Source organism: Pagrus pagrus, assembly GCF_965226575.1.
Source record: "Pagrus pagrus genome assembly, contig: HAP1_SCAFFOLD_27, whole genome shotgun sequence".
NCBI lineage: Eukaryota > Metazoa > Chordata > Actinopteri > Spariformes > Sparidae > Pagrus > Pagrus pagrus.
The window spans coordinates 46852-63956 of record NW_028175436.1 but is presented as its reverse complement, the minus strand read 5'-3'; the positions used below and the strand labels follow the sequence as shown (position 1 = coordinate 63956).

General features: G+C 41.0%; 1 long non-coding RNA gene across 3 annotated transcripts in view; it reads right to left on the bottom strand.

Annotated features, from left to right (window-relative positions):
* Positions 1-16587, bottom strand: part of LOC311253640 — a 35487-nt gene extending 18900 nt beyond the window's left edge. For 2 of the 3 annotated variants that reach the window (XR_014621748.1, XR_014621749.1), the window contains exons 1-3: positions 16499-16587; positions 14908-15016; positions 12841-13003 (exon numbers count right to left, since the gene is read on the bottom strand). This is a non-coding gene — a long non-coding RNA (uncharacterized lncRNA). Of the gene's footprint in view, positions 1-12261; positions 13004-14907; positions 15017-16498 lie in introns of those variants that run through there. The other variant, XR_014621750.1, reaches the window with a different exon arrangement.
* Between the last annotated feature and the right edge of the window lie 518 nt (positions 16588-17105).

Sequence of the window (17105 nt, the reverse complement as noted above, 5' to 3'; positions counted from 1 at the left end):
CTGGAGCCGCCACTCCATCCTCCCTGATGGAGCACTGCCACTCCGCGGGGCGAAGGCAGGAGGTGGAGGGTGCCGATGACTTTGGCTTGGCTCCCTGGTGGTGCCAGCGGAGCTCGGCGAGTGCTGGTGCCGGAGATCCGGTGGTTATGGAGCCGGTCCACGGCAGGGTGGTGTTGTCCGCGGCCATCATGCTCCGGTCACCAGCGCCGGATGCCTTCAGGTGGGCGATCAGTTTTGACTGGGTCGTGGCGACGGTGGAGAAATCCATAAGGATCTTGTCCCTCTCCTTGAGGTCAGCCTTCAGACCACAGACACTCTCCCTCAGTTTTGAAAGGGTGGGGAGACAAGATTCACAGACCGCCATCATGCTTCAGCCTGTGCTGGGGATCCGTCACCCCGGGACACAGTACCACCACAGGGGAGGTGAGTTGGACCCCGGCCCTGGTGCCGGCAGATAGTCCACTTGTTGGTGGAGTTAAAAAGGTTTTTAAAAACAAACAAACTGGTTTTTAAAAACTGGCGCCTCGCTAGTGCGGTTTCGGCGTCACTGCTTCCGTGTTTGCTTTCGCTTCTCCGGTGAGGGAACCATAAGCCCGATGGTTTAAAAGCTATAGGCCATGTTTTTTAAAAAAAAAAAATACAATAAAAGCTGGGCATAGGTGATCCAACATATAAAAACGAGGAACTGTGTTAAAACTTAAGTTTTTCCGGAGCCGATGTGACAGGTAAAGACCCACTGGAGGCAAAGTTCGTTTCAAAGTGAATCAATTTGCAAGGCATTGTTAACTCAATTTGTAACATTTAAACAAGACTGTGATTCTCAAAACAGAGAAAAAAGCGCAAATGATTCACTGGGATGTGCATTTTTATAGACTTAACACATTAACATTCAAAACTTTAAACTGTAAACATTGGTCACTTGTCAGCTTCATCAGCTTATTCCTTTTCAAAAAGGACTTTTTAATTTTTTTTGTGCAACATTTGCAACAATATTGCTTTTTTTTAAACGTTATTTTACTACGCACTGAAAAATCTAAACATGTACACACTTATCATCATATGGATGCAGTTAATGTGGGATCCTGACCCACCAAACATCCTGGAAAATGACAAAGTTACATTTTTCTCTTAATTACATAATCACCATCAGTAAACGGGACGCCGTCTGTCACTCGCAGGGAGGGAGGCTGTTTTATGGAGGAAAGATCACTGAAGTCTCGGTCAGTAGGGCTGACTTAGCAGTGATGTTTTTCACCGCGACAAACACTTGCCGAGTTAAAGTTTTTTGCCGGGGACAGACGCCGTTTTTCGGGCAGAAATGTGACGAAGAGTCGGTTGGACCGACAGGCTGACAGACACTTTTCCACATATAATTGCTGTATTTTTTTCCTCATAAGTTGCCAAAGACACGACCAGTTACCACGTTACTGTTGTTTGGTCCTGTAACATTGCTTTGTGGGACATTTCTCTACATTTTATTGAGTGTCGGACCTGTTTAGTTATCACACAGTGAACACCATCAGATCGACAACCCCCCGCTCCCCACCGTCGGCTTATCTGCTCACACTGGTTCGGTTCGCCAATACTGTGCCTCTGATACCTCCGTAGGAGCATCAGAGGCAGAGGGAAATTTCACCCCTCGCCGCATCTGAAACTTTCACACAGAGGCAGATGGGGAGAATTGGCGCAGGATCCCCGCATGCAAACAGCAGTGTGAATGGGGCTACTAATAATGACAGTGGAAAATGAAAATGAAATGAAAGTCCTGACCTGCCTCTCACGCCCCCCCGACACCTCACCGCGCCCCCCACCATTTGAGAAGTACTGACTAGGAGAGTCAGAAGGCTTATTTAAGTGGATATTGAAATCCCCAATAATTAGGATCTTATCTGAACTAGTTACAAGATCTGCAATAAATTCACCGAATTCTTCTAGGAACTGGGAATAAGGCCCTGGAGGTCTGTAGATTACCACCAGGGGAAAGCCTGTTACTACTTGATGGAGATGGTTTTAACACCAGGGCCTCAAAAGAAGTAAATTTAATTTCCTGGTTGGAGCTTAAACTGAAAATAGATAGATGTAGATTAGAGCAACGCCTCCTCCCTGTTTAGAGGCCCGAGCAACATGGGCATAGTTATAATCAGGAGGGGAGGCTTCATTTAATGGCAGAAAAGTATTAGATTTCAGCCATGTTTCACATAAGCCAATCATGTCCAGCTTATGATCAGTAATCAAATCATTAATCAGTAAGGCTTTGGTTGACAGTGATCTAATATTAATAAAGCCAAGGAATTGGAACAAGGTACCTTTTAGTAGTTAGATTTGGCTGCCTATGCAGGTAGGGATGACGGGATGCCATTGTGATTAGCTTTGGTATTTTATTATGCGAGACTGTGTAAGGTGCTTGCTAAGACATTTCCCCACTGTCAGAGGTGGAGATCAAGATTAAATTATTGTGGTTTATAGGGGTGTCAACATCTACACGTGTAAACGGGTACGCGGATAATAAATCATAACCGTTTAGAAAAGTTTACGCGTCATTTTTCCTCCTCGTTTATTTCTCACCAATATATAGGCCTATAGTATTTTTAGGGGTGATAATGTTGCCTAAAAGCTTCAGATAAAAACATTAACTAACTATACAATTAAATGTTCCCACTAGTGCAGTTATCCGCATACACAATAGATGCATAGGGCACAATGTTCTGTGATATATAAAAAAAACCCGCGGCCACAGCTATTTGTGTTTTTCAGACCCGCGAGACCACTTAAAGGCAAGACAGCTGCTGTGTAGAATAGGCTGCGGAGGACTTGAGAAGAGCGCGGCGCTCATCTTCTCCATGCGCAAATGTCGTCCTGCTGAAAACAAAAACTGTTAGTTTTTTTCGATTGCTAAGATGCATTGGTCGAAACTGAAGCGACATGTTCAAAACTCTTAACACAGTCTGCAAAACAGAAATGCATGTGGGCTTAACTGTCTCACTGCGTTTGGCCTCATTAGAAAGCATATGTTGGAGCCTATTGATTCTTTGTATTAATTATTTGGAAAATGGTATATGGTAATGGTATAAAATAATGCTAATGATAAGGATGACTATTCAGGATATATATTGTACATGAACTATTATTTATGATCGTTTTGCTGCTCAGGTCCCTCCTCCTAGTCAGGCCATCCTCCTCCTGTGATTAGGGAGAGAGGACAGCTGGTTTGTGCTTTTGTCTGTTTTTTGTGTTGAAGGAGTGAGGAGTGAAACAGTTTATCAACCACTAAATTACGTTTTTTATTTGCTCATTGTCTGAAGTCAACCCGCAGAATATTTCTGTTTATGTAAATAAATTCAAAACTTTTTGTTGAAACTGGAAACATCTCCGCGAGTGCTTATTATTAAGTGAGTCGTGGACCTCCTCCTCAGAAACTAGGGTTTTTTTTACCTTTTTTGAATGCAAGGAAGGAAAGTGGAAAGTCGGCGGATCACTCGCCGACAGATGAAGAAAGCAGCCGGCGGGCCGTGACTAAAATCAGCTGATCGACTCTATGAACGAATGCGCCGTTGCGCTACAAAGAAACAATCGAACACTATGGAAGGCAAAGTTGTGGATTGTGGATGTGGATTGCAATAAAACGGGGACGTTGGAATGATGTTTAAGAATGAACTTAACGGAAATTAAAGGAATTTGTGTGGTTATTTGTGATGATGTCTGACACACCTGAGACCGCAACTGAGTCTGAGGACATGTTGAAATCGCGCATTGCTTCGCGCAGAGGCAGATTGGGAGCATGCACGAGGAGGACAAATGAAATAAAGGCTTTGATGACTGACGTTGGAAATGTTGATAAAGTCAAAGACACATTTGAAGCGTTTAAAGGAGCTGTGGATGAATTTAAAAATGCTCACAAATCTGTGCAAGAGCTCTTATCAGAGGAGGAAAAGGAAAATGATTATTATGACTGGTATGAACCCAGAATAACTAACCTGAATTACTTCATGAAAGATGTTGAAACATGGAAAAGAGAAATTGCACAATCAAAAGTTGGACCACTGGACAGCATATCAAATGTGTCACACAAATCAAAGTCTTCCACTTCCACTGGATCATCAACCTCCAGATCTTCCTCAGTCTCCTCAGAGTTAAAAAAGGCCAAAGCGGAACAAGCTGCTGTGATGGCTCGAGCTGCTGCATTGAAAGAAAAACACACTTTGCAACTGGAGGAAACAAAACTGAAATCAAAGATGGAGCAAATGGAGCTGGAAGCAGACCTCGCAGCATCAACTGCTAAAATAAAAATCCTTCAAAGTGATGAGGTGGATCAGGAAGCTCTGGGTGATGGCATGAAGGAGTATTATGACTCTCACCATGAACCAGAAACAATGGAGAGCAATGTAGAATTTGCACAGTTAGGTGCAATACCCAAAACTCCACTTCACCAAACCATCTTAAGTCTCCACAGACCTCCACCTACAAGGGGTACCAACACACCAGAAAATAAACCTCAAAACAAGAATTTAACTGAAAAACATAAAAACGAAACTGCAAATCATAATCACACCATAACTAATGCTGCTCATGATAACTTGGATGTGGTTATTCAAAGACAAAGACAAATGACTTAGCAGAACTCATTGTCTCACAGCAAAACCTGTCTGTTACCTGCAAGAGAGATTTCTGTGTTTGATGGTAACCCATTGGCATATCAGTCTTTTATCCATGCATTTGAACACTTGGATTGAAGACAAGACTAAAAATAATCAGGACAGACTCTACTATCTTGAGCAGTTTATCTCTGGTTTACCAAGAGACTTGCACATGGATGGGAGCAGGGGCTATAGTGAAGCAAGACACCTCTTAAAAGAGCACTTTGGGAATGAAATGAAAGTTTCTGGAGCTTACCTGGAAAAAGCCTTGAACTGGACAGCGATTAAAGCCGAGGATGGGAAAACGCTGCATGCATATGCAATGTATTTGAGAGCATGTTGTAATGTAATGCAAGATTTACAGTATTTAGAGGAACTCGAGATCCCATCAAACCTAAGGCGAATAGCATCCAAACTACCCTACAAACTCCGGGAAAGGTGGCGAACCACAGCCTATGAGACACAACAGAGAACTGGCAGGAGAATCAGATTTCAGCACCTTGTGGATTTTGTGGAAAAACATTCTAAGATGCTTTTGGATCCGTTGTTCGGGGACATTCAAGACCAAATGACAACAAAAAAGTCTATCCCAAGAAGTAAAAATGAACCAAAATTAATAAGAGGCAAAAACAGCAGCTTCGCTACTTCAGTAGCAGTGAATACAGAGAAAGCAGGATGCGCTGTAAAACGCACTCTGATCGACCGCCCACAATTCAAAACACAGTCACATGACAACAAGGTTGAATTCTTAAGAAGCCATGGATACTGCTTTGGTTGCCTACTAAAAGGTCATCTAAGCAAAAAAGAAGATTAATGTGTCAAGTTTGTCAAATGAAACATCCTACTGTACTTCATATTCAAAGTGCAAAAGGCCCAAAACAGGAAAATCAACCAAAAGCCACTGCTGAGACAGAAGATAACCCCATAAGCAGTGCTCGTTTCAGCAGGTGATGGAACTGGGGCCGGGAGAGACTGTGCACTTGCGATTGTTCCAGTCAGAGTTAAGGTGGCAAAAGGGAGCAGGTATATTCAGACCTATGCCTTCCTCGATCCAGGCAGCACAGCAACATTTTGCACAGAAAATCTAATGAACCTGTTGAATGCGAAAGGACGCAAAACAGAGATACTTTTGCGAACAATGGGACAGGAAAACCCTGCAGGGACCTATGAGGTCAGAGGACTGGAGGTGGGAGACTTGGAGGGCTGCACATATCTGGACCTGCCGAAAGTTTACACGCAGAACAAAATCCCTGTCTCAAAGGAAAACATAATCACAGAAGCTGATTTGGAGAGGTGGCCTTATCTCAGTTAAAGGAAATTGAGGCAGACATTGAACTCCTCATTGGGACTGATGTTCCTCGAGCAATGGAGCCATGGAAAATAATAAACAGTCATGATAATGGACCATATGCAGTCCAAACCTTACTGGGATGGGTGGTAACTGGACCACTCAGTGTTAATAGTCCTGCAGAACGTGCTGGGCCCATTGCAGTGTCAAGTAACAGAATCTCTGTTGTTGAGTTGAAGGATCTACTCATCAGACAATATAACCAGGATTTCTCTGAGAACATGTATGAGGAGAAAATTGAGATGTCAGTTGAGGATAAACGTTTTATGGAGATTGATTCCAGCTCAGCATTCCTTAAAGATGGCCACTGTCATTTACCACTGCCTTTCAGGGATAAAGACAAGGTCATGCCTGATAACTATGATACGGTAAAGGAACGCACACTGCACCTTATGAAAAAATTTAAGAAGGATAAGACGTATGCCGAGGAATACACCTCCTTCATGGAGGACATTCTCAAAAAGGGTTATGGAGAGAAGGTTCCACCTCAGCAGCTTCGCAGAGGGGATGGACGGGTCTGGTATATCCCACATGATGGCATCTACCACAAGCGAAAACTCAAACTGAGGGTGGTGTTTGACTGTACATCCTCATTTCAAGGAACGTCTCTGAATAAGGAGCTCCTCCAAGGTCCAGACTTAACAAACGCCCTCATCGGAGTGCTATTAAGGTTTCGCCAAGAACAAACTGCAGTTATGGCAGACATTGAGGCAATGTTTTATCAAGTACATGTTGATGAAAAGGACAGAGACTTTCTGAGGTTTTTGTGGTGGCCAGAGGGTGATATCAGCAAACCGCTTGATGTTTACAGGATGAAAGTTCACCTCTTTGGCGCTGTATCATCCCCGAGCATTGCTAATTTTGCCCTGCGTCAAACTGCTGATGACAACCAGAAGCATTACTCTGATGAAGTTATGAAAACCATCAAAACTAACTTATGTGGGCGATTGCCTCCGATCTGTGGCAACAGCAGACCGAGCCATAAAGCTTGTCAAAGATCTCACTAAAGCCTGCGATCAGTGAGGTTTCACATTGACAAAATGGGTCAGCAATAACTGTGAGGTGTTAGCAAGCATTCCTGAGCATCACAGAGCAAAGGCAGTCAAGGAACTGGACCTGGGTAAAGAAAAGCTGAAAGAACAAATCACAGTCGAGCCTGCACTTGGAATCCACTGGAACACCCACAGTGACACCTTCAGCTTTAAAGTAACTGTCAACAGCCGGCCTGCAACCAGAAGAGGTATACTCTCCACAGTAAGTTCAGTTTATGACCCATTAGGTTTTCTCTCTCCTTTCATCCTGAAAGCCAAACAACTACTGCAAGAGCTCTGCAAATCCAGGTATGGATGGGATCAAGTTATTCCACAGGAATTTGCAATGCCCTGGCAGAGATGGATCGGGGAATTAATTCAGTTACGTGGGTTTCAAGCAGCAAGATGTATAAAGCCTGAGAACTACGACCCAGTGGCGACCGCTGAGCTGCATCACTTCTGCGATGCAAGTGAGTCAGGTTATGGTACAGTAAGCTACCTTAGACTAACAAATCACCAAGGCAAAATCCATATCTCCTTTATATTTGGAAAAGCCAGACTCTCACCTCTCAAGCAGATCACCATACCCAGGCTTGAACTCACTGCAGCAACATTGGCTGTAAAAGTGGATCGGATGCTGAGGAAGGAGCTGCATTTACCACTCACAGATTCAACTTTCTGGACAGATAGTACACCTGTATTGAAGTATATTCACAATCAAACAAAGAGATTTCATACATTTGTATCCAACAGAGTTGCAATGATCCATGATCTCTCTCACACAAGCCAGTGGAGATACATAAATTCAAGAGACAATCCAGCTGACGACGCATCACGAGGATTGCACGTGGAATCTTTCTTAAGATCAAGATGGCTGAGAGGTCCTGAATACCTGGTCAGAGGAAAAAAAGACATGGCCAAAGATCACACAAGGTCTAGGAGAGATATCAGCAAATGACCCTGAGGTGAAAAAGGAGGTCACAGTTAACAGTGTGGAAAAGGAGATCACAGTTAACTGTGAGGATTGAAAACCAACATCCGATATGCACATTAATCAAGTATCACTCATCATGGAACCGACTTCAGAGGTCCGTAGCCTGGATATTGAAGGTGAAAAAACTACTTAAATTGCTAAGTCAGCTAAGAAGGAGTCAGACACACTGCCTGGTGAGTCAGCTATCCACCTGGAGATGGCAAACTTCCTAACCACAGACTCATGCATAAATGCTATACGCAGATTCATCTGCAGGAGAGGAGCAGTTATAAGTATCAGGACGGACTGTGGGACAAACTTTGTCGGGGCCCAAAGGGAACTACAAGAAGCTTTGAAAGAGCTGAATCATCAGAAGATTCAAAACACCCTTTTAACAGAGGGAGTAAAATGGACTTAACCCTCCTTTGTGAGCCCACCACGGCGGAGTCTGGGAAAGACTGATCAGACTAGTCAAAAAGATCCTCACATCTGTTCTAAAACAACAAACGCTGGACGATGAAACTCTATCAACAGCACTGTGTGAGGTAGAAGCCATCCTGAATGACCGACCGATAACTACAGTGTCAAGTGAACCCAATGATTTGGAACCACCAACCCCAAACCATTTGCTCCAACTGAAAGCGAAACAACTATGCCACCAGGAGATCATTATTCAAGGAAGAGGTGGAGACAAGCACAGTACCTTACAGATCTCTTCTGGAGATGGTGGACAAAAGAGTATCTTCCTCTCATGCAAGAAAGAAGTAAGTGGAAGAGCATAAAAAGGAACTTGAGTCCTGGAGATCTGGTCATCATTGTTGATAACACAGCACCAAGGAACTCATGGATTATGGGCCGTGTTGTAAAGACATTTCCAGATGCCAAGGGCTGTGTGAGAAGTGTTTTGGTTAAAACCAAAAGCAGTGCGATTCAACGACCAATAGATAAGCTCTGTCTTCTAATGGAGGCAGCAGGATAAATGGAGAGAGGCCGTGATTTTCCAGCCTTCACTATGGACTGTTTCAGATATTCTGACACGATTATGAACTTTGAGAAGACAGATAGTCATCATCAAGTAACTGAATGGACTTTGAATTTAAAGAGCATAATTAATTTCCCTTGTGTAATTGTTCTATTTTGGCTCCTTTTGAATCTTATTTATGTAATTGTTTTGCTAAAGCCAACAATTAGGGGCCGGGATGTTGGAGCCTATTGATTCTTTGTATTAATTATTTGGAAAATGGTATATGGTAATGGTATAAAATAATGCTAATGATAAGGATGACTATTCAGGATATATATTGTACATGAACTATTATTTATGATCGTTTTGCTGCTCAGGTCCCTCCTCCTAGTCAGGCCATCCTCCTCCTGTGATTAGGGAGAGAGGACAGCTGGTTTGTGCTTTTGTCTGTTTTTTGTGTTGAAGGAGTGAGGAGTGAAACAGTTTATCAACCACTAAATTACGTTTTTTATTTGCTCATTGTCTGAAGTCAACCCGGAGAATATTTCTGTTTATGTAAATAAATTCAAAACTTTTTGTTGAAACTGGAAACATCTCCGCGAGTGCTTATTATTTAGTGAGTCGTGGACCTCCTCCTCAGAAACTACTCTGACCTTTTTTGAATGCAAGAGTAGCCATAACAGCATATACAAAAGGAGTGGCTTCTGATTCTTTTTCCTGTGCAAGTATGGATCAAAGAGCAGCGGGCAAAGTTGGTAGAGAGAGAAGAGCAGCCAGGAGAGGAAGGAGTTTAGTTTTATCTCTTACTGTAATTTGTATTCTACCCCTGGAATTCTGAGATTCTGCATTATTCTGTTTACGTAATCTTTATTTTTTGTATGGTCCTGAAGTACTTATGCAAAAGCACAAATGTTCTTGAATAAATCTCTGCATTCCTGATTCAGTGTTGTTGCAATATATTACAGCATATACTATAATTTAGAACCATTAAAGTGCAAAAGATCCTATATAAAATACTGATTTACCTGACAAAAATCATTCAAACTTGAAATATAAGATGTATTTGATGTAATGTTCTTTGTTGTTAGTATTTTGCCGTTCCGTTTGTTAAGAGTGATTGTGTGTGTTGTGAGACACACTTTTGGGCATGAGATTAACTGTTGAGCTGAGCTGCAAGATGGAAATGCAGACTGTGTTAAGAGTTTTGAACATGTCGCTTCAGTTTCGACCAATGCTCCTTAGCAATCGAAAAAAAATTGTAATGGCTTTTTATTTTAGCCTTTATTGTTACGTGTTGTTGTATACATTATATTGTTGGTTGGTGTTCTGTGTCGGCTTTTTACGACCTGATCACATATCCTCGCGTCTAAAGAGGAGGAAAAAAACACCCCCCCCCCCCCCGGACAGTTTTAGTGAATAATTGTGAGATTCCCCCTCTACTTTTTTAGCTTTGTGGATATAAAGGTGAAGTTTTTTCCTCTCACTTCAGCATACTTTGGCTTCTTTTTTAGTTTCTTTCTATCGCCAATTCCAGATTACTTTTACTATGAGACGTATTAAAATTCAGAGGCAGCTTCCGTTGCGAGAGAGGGATGCAGTTTGAACTATAAGTTTAAAAACAAATTGTACAACTGTGAGAAATAGTTAAAACAATGATTAAAGAAGAAGGTTAAACCTTTTTCAGCTTTCACTCACGTTTTCTTTTCTGTCAAAATGATAGATTTTATTTTCAACTCATTTTACTTTCTGTCATAAGTAGGCCTAAGCCTTAAAATGTTAAATGAAGCTCTGTGATTTATCTGTTATGTTGGCTTTAATTTAGTACCTATTTGAAATAGGTCTACAAGAATCAAATCAAATCAAATTTTATTTGTATAGGCCAAATTCACAAATCACAGTTTGCCCCAGAGGGCTTTACAATCTGTACAGAGACGACACCCTCTGTCCTTCGACCCTCGATTCGAGTGAGGAAAAAGCTCTTTTAACAGGGTTAAGAATAACAGAATAACGTTGAATAAACGTTTTTGTCTGATAACTACTGGAATGGCTTTGATTTAATGGGATTAGGAGGCGGTTGAATGGAGGCAACTGCGATAGAAAGAGATCATAAATCTCAGACGTGTAACCGGGTACACGTCGGTTAGAAGCCCCGCGCATATTTAGAGCATGATTCAATGAGAGAGTGGCGGGGGAAGGTGACAGTCTCAATGTTGCAAACTAGGGTATCAGTCTGGTACTCTGCACTACAATACCATGTTAACTAGACTCCACACCAGCATTGACTGTATCGCTAGCAGGCTCTCTAGTCACCTGTGACCTGCCAAATGCTACATCCCTGATGTCAAACCTGCATCAAACACCTGTCTATATTGCTAGACAAAGCAGCAGCGCCGACTCCAGTAGGATGAAGGCCATCTGCTCTCAGACCACACAACCAGTGGCTTGCTCCCGCGCCTTCCACGCCGCGACCGAGCAGGGACAAATTCCACAGCAGCTGCCGACGAGACTAAGCTAGTGCTAAGGCTAGCAGGCCTGCTATCAGGCCTGGGGCTAACACTATCTGCAGTGCCCGTGTTTCTAACTGAGAGAAGCTGTTCTAGCTCACGGACACGTCTCTCTAATAGAGACACCCTATCTGCAACTGCAGAACAGTCAGCACGAGCCATCGTAACACTTGTTTGTCGAGGCTGTGTCGACTGCGGTGAAAGGCAAAAAGCAGTGAGCTAGGCTAAGCCTAGGAAGCTAACCGGGCAGTAACAGACTACCCAGTAACAGAAAAGCGGTTCGACAAAGTACGTACAAGTTATAAAGTCTAACGTTAGCTGCAGTACAAAACCAGTTTGACTATGAAATACTCAGAAATCGAAGAAAAACAGCCAAGATGGATAGAGAAAGAGAGAGACACAGTAAACAACAGCTTTCGATCTCACAGAAGTCCCGGTATGCGTCACAGGCAGCGTAAATATACTACTCTTACTCAGGAATTTCTCAGATTAGAGGTTGGGAAGAGCTAAGAGTGAAATGTAAACAGGAAGAAGACCTGGAGTGTAATTTTGAAGAAGGGGATCATTGTGTACTAGTAGTCAGTGTTTTTCTTTTAACTCTAGACATAAAATTACACAATACAATCTTATTCATAGAACATACTATACCCCTGACAGACTACATAAAATGTCTATAGTCAAAGTGCTTAATGATATTACAGGACTAACCATCCCCGCAGAGCTAAGAGTAATTCTCCTGGGTGACACATCTATGTTGAAAGTCAATAAAAACCAACTCAAATTTTTTTTAGAATTGCCCTTATTACAGCCAACAAATGTATAGCTATGCATTGGAAAGATGTATTAGCATCATGCATACCAGGTGAAAAGACTATGTATAATTTGAAGGGTAAACCTGGAGAGTTCCAAAAGATCTGGGGTGGTTTTCTACCATATGTGGACACGGAGTCCACAATACAGTAATCCTCTTATATTTAAACAATGTCATGTGATTGTTAAACATGCTTATTCATCATTTGGTGCTGTTTCTAGCTTTATTTTTATTTGTCTTAATTTTTTTTTCTACCTCTCCCTGCCATTTAATCCCTCTCTGCAACAGTTGTGTTTTAGGCTATATATGTTTGTTTGTTTGTTTGTTTCTTTCTTTCTTTTATGATATACTGAAGGCTTGTATTTATTCTTACTAATCTGACTTGGTACACACTCTGTAGGAATGTATGGTCGGACCTGTGGGGATGGGCTGATCTGGTACCTATTTGTCATATTGTTGTACATTGCCCTTTCATTCAGCTCTAGGGTTGTTAAAAAATCTAATAAAGATATTGTTGAAGAAAAAATTTAACAATGTATATAACTATAAAGCAGTATAGTAACTGAAACTCTTACCACCATGTTTTCCCTCTCCACTTGAATGCAAACAAAAATGTAGAGCATGAGGGGTGGTAAGAGCTTCTTCCCCTCTGGGCTTCGTCATCATCAATCAAATCTCCACTGCATTCAACTACAAAGTATCCTTTGCAGAATGAAACTCGGGTGAATAAACCACGTCCTGTAAGAAAAAAATTAAGGACAAAAAAAACAAATTATGTCCACTACAATTGTTTTTTGATCTGTAGCTAAATGTATAAAAACACACACTGTAGATAAAGAACGAGAATTTATGAAAAAGTGGTAGTGGTGTGCTCATGCCCTGTCTTTATACTGTCAAACTAAATAAAATGCTGGAGCTCTTAAAGAATAGGGTCAACATGAGAAAAAAAAGCAATGGAGCAGGACAAAAATACTTGAGTTGGATTTAAATGCCTCTGTTCAAAACATGGCTACTTATGGAACGATAAAACACTGCCCTGTTTCAACCTAAAAGGCATTCATCAGGGTACAAAATGGTGAACAGAGGGCAAAAATGTTTATAACCTTGGTAAGGGGGGCCACCTAATCCTGACTGAGTGAATACCAGAGGTGGGAATTGTGGAGTCATCACATCATCTCCATGCCCTGTATTTGTTCTTTTCATGCACTAAACCAGCTGAGTCCAATCAGCACAGCTCTTCAGCCAGGAAGGTGAGCTAATTAGTGAATGCACCTGGTTCAGTGACTGAGCAGAACAAATACATGGCATGGAGATGACTTGATGACTCCACAATTCCCACCTCTGGTGAATACAGGAGGCTGACATCAGGACATCCCAATACAAGTCACGTTTAAGACGACACGCCTCCCCCACATGTTCTTCCTGTACAGTACATCCTACACTTATAAGAAATACCCAAACATTAAATTGCATCCATTATTATATCCATCACAAGAACACATTCCTGTACCTTGCCATGTTTTGAATAAAGGATTTTAAATCCATTTTTATCATTTTTATCTTCCACTTCCTGCTTTTTCCCTTTTCAACATTTAAGTTCACTTCATGGCTGCATGATTGAGATGTGCTGCCAACTGCCAGCTATTAAGGCGACCCTGCTGGTATACGGTTCAGCCACGCAGCTGCTGCTGAGGTGATACATGCAGGCAGTGCATCACCTCAGCAGAGGGAGGAGGACAGGATGAATGGCTGTTACTGTATGACGTCTGTATTCTGTATCCTTTCTAAACTTTACTCAATATTACGATTTCAAGAATATGTATTTATTTTACCGACATTTTGACTAATTTCTAGTGATATATTAGTTTATATAGTGGTTTTTCCTGCTGTTAGCTTTACTGTTGCTGCTCTAGAAACAACATAATGTAACATAAAAATTAATAAAAAATTATCATCATCTGTTTCTGAATCTATTCTTGGAAAAAGAAAATAGTAAGCAAAAGAACTGATAAGGAGTATATGTACTGATAAGAAATGTATCACCACTTGTCCATCTATACATCTAGATAGACAGCCAGATAAACAATAACACATTTAACACTAACAACAATAACATTTATTCTCAGCAACAGGCTGCTCCTCCCTAAGTGCAAAACAAACAGACTCAAAGACTCCTTTGTCCCACGAGCCATCAAACTCTATAACTCTGCACTTGGTGGGAGGGGGAGGAGTAGCAGGAGAGTGGGGAAGGTGCATTCAACATGACCTGAACACCTAGATCTGTAGTGCTGTAAATGTGCAGTAACTACAATAACTGTACAATATCTCTGTGCAATAACAACAATAACTGTGCAATATCTACTGTGCAATGTACCATTTTTCTTATATTATTATATTTATTATATTTTTGTATTTATATATTTATACTTGCACTGTACCTGTCCTACACACAACTGTGCTCTTTTTGTGCTTTTACTTCTACTTTTTGTCTATTTGAACTCTGTGTGCTTTTCTTTTCTTTTTACTTTTTTACTGTACTGTCGGTCTTTGTGATGCTGCTGGAACCTCAATTTCCCTGAGGGAACCTTCCCAAGGGATAAATAAAGTACAATCTAATCTAATCTAATCTAACACCATCTTACCTTTCACTGCATTGATGTACTTCACCTCCAATCTCCATGTTTTGTCAGTCTTTAAAACAACATGGTGACAGGCATCTTTAAGAAGACTGATCCTTGGTGGCATTTCAAACTGCAAAGAAATTAATAAAAAATGAGATAGCTTAGGCATCACTTCTAGTTAAATTAGATTACAGGGTTTTAAACAATATGTTACCTGAGTAACATATGGACTCTTCCCCTTAGCAAACTGAGAAACAGGAAGTGCAAACATTCAATTTTTACCATCTCTCTCCACCTGCCACTTTTGAAGCATTTAAACTGATGACGAGACTCAAACAACAGAGTACTTGGTCTTCTGTTCTTTTTATTGTGCTATGCCAACTCAATTTCTGTTAAATCCAACCTAAACTTAGTTGTGAAATATTGAGTTTATTGTGTAATGAAATCAATCAGTACAGTCGAGTCTAGATCAGGGTAAACCTTTTCAGACGCACCTTCCAACAATCGCCCAGTAGTCTATCTTAATTAATCCAAAGCAATTTATTGCGATCCCAAACGAACTCCATAAATCAGGATGCACAATTCCAAACGATCAACCAATGGATAATCAACAAATGAAACGAAACTGATAGTAAACTGATGGTATTCGGTGGTTAAAAAACTGTACGATCACCCCGTCCATGTCCAAGGGAAATCACTTCCTGCTTTCCCGTTTAAACACACCTGACAATTAATCATCAAGCCACAGATGATACCATAAGCAAACCATAGGGGGAACAATCATTTCAACTAACCAAGGCATAACACTGTTTCATGAAAATATGTAGCCTACAATAATATAATAATTCTAAACATAAAAATAAAACGCATAAATACCAGTATTCAAACAGAAACATTTCATATATGAGCAATATGGCTCCAACAGTAGGTTCCCTAAATCCTTCATTTAACATATTGCTCGTTTATTATTTTCTTCTATGATATAAAGATATATATTCTCTGAATTTGATTTCCACTGGCATGATTTAGGTTACACGTCCACTACGTTTTTAAGTAATATTCCAAGCAAAACCTGGCTTGCTACACTGCTTAATAACTATAACCAACCAACATTAAAATCGTTCGAAATTAACTGCGCCTTGTCTGAAAAGCATGGCTCTAAAAACTTTGCCTGCTTCAACATGGTTGGATTATCGTCGCCCACATAAGCATGACTTCAGGTTAAATTTGGATCGAGTCAAGTGCATTGTGCTGCGAAACCAATCACCCATCCCCCCACACCAGGTGTGATGGACTCGATGAATATGGCCGCTATACTCCTACCCTGGCACAGATAAAAAAGAAAAATAAATAAGATAACTGACACCCGAACATGCAAATGACCTTAATTTTAACGAGTCAGTCCACCATGGTACCCGAAAACTCTGATAACTGTCTTAATTAGCTGACTGTTAACTCTAGCAAGTGCTAATTAGTGATACACCTGTGTTCGGCTAGCGACCCTTAAACAAGAAAGCCGACAGTTTTAGTAAATAAATAAATGACTACACAACGCATCAAACTGTCATGGCATTACGCTACTGTATATCTCAAGAAAATACTGAATACTTACTGAACACGCCGCTTGTTTACCCTGTTTCATCGACTTCAGCGGTGGCACGGAGCTGTTGCTGTGGCTCGGAGTTGTTACGCTGGCGGTTGTATGACAGCCAACTTCCGGTCAGATTTCACATTAAAAGCATACCGGCGGAAGTCACAATGTAATGGCGATTTAACGAAGGAAAGGTAACGTGCTACTCAGCAAATTAAATGAATAATATTTTTTTATTCAAAGAAACTTCTTCCAGTTGACCCGCATGCCTTTGGGTGAACACTAGTTGAGATTTAATGAGCTTTCTTCAACAGTGGTTTTCTCTTTGCCACTCTACAATAAAGCTTTGACTGATGAAGAACCCAGGCAACAGTTGTTGTATACCGAATTTTCAGCTTTCCCCCATTTCTGAAAATGTTTCTTTTTTTGTATATTTTTTTATATATAAGAGGAAAACATCCAAAGGGGTGAATAATACAAATCCATATACAGTATATATACATATTTATGTGCATAAGCGTGAGTTGAAACAAACAAAAGATCAAAAAACAAAATATAAAGGATTCATTTTACCACATTCACAAAGTACATGCAAGGTACATACAGTATTACCTGATCCTTGATACTA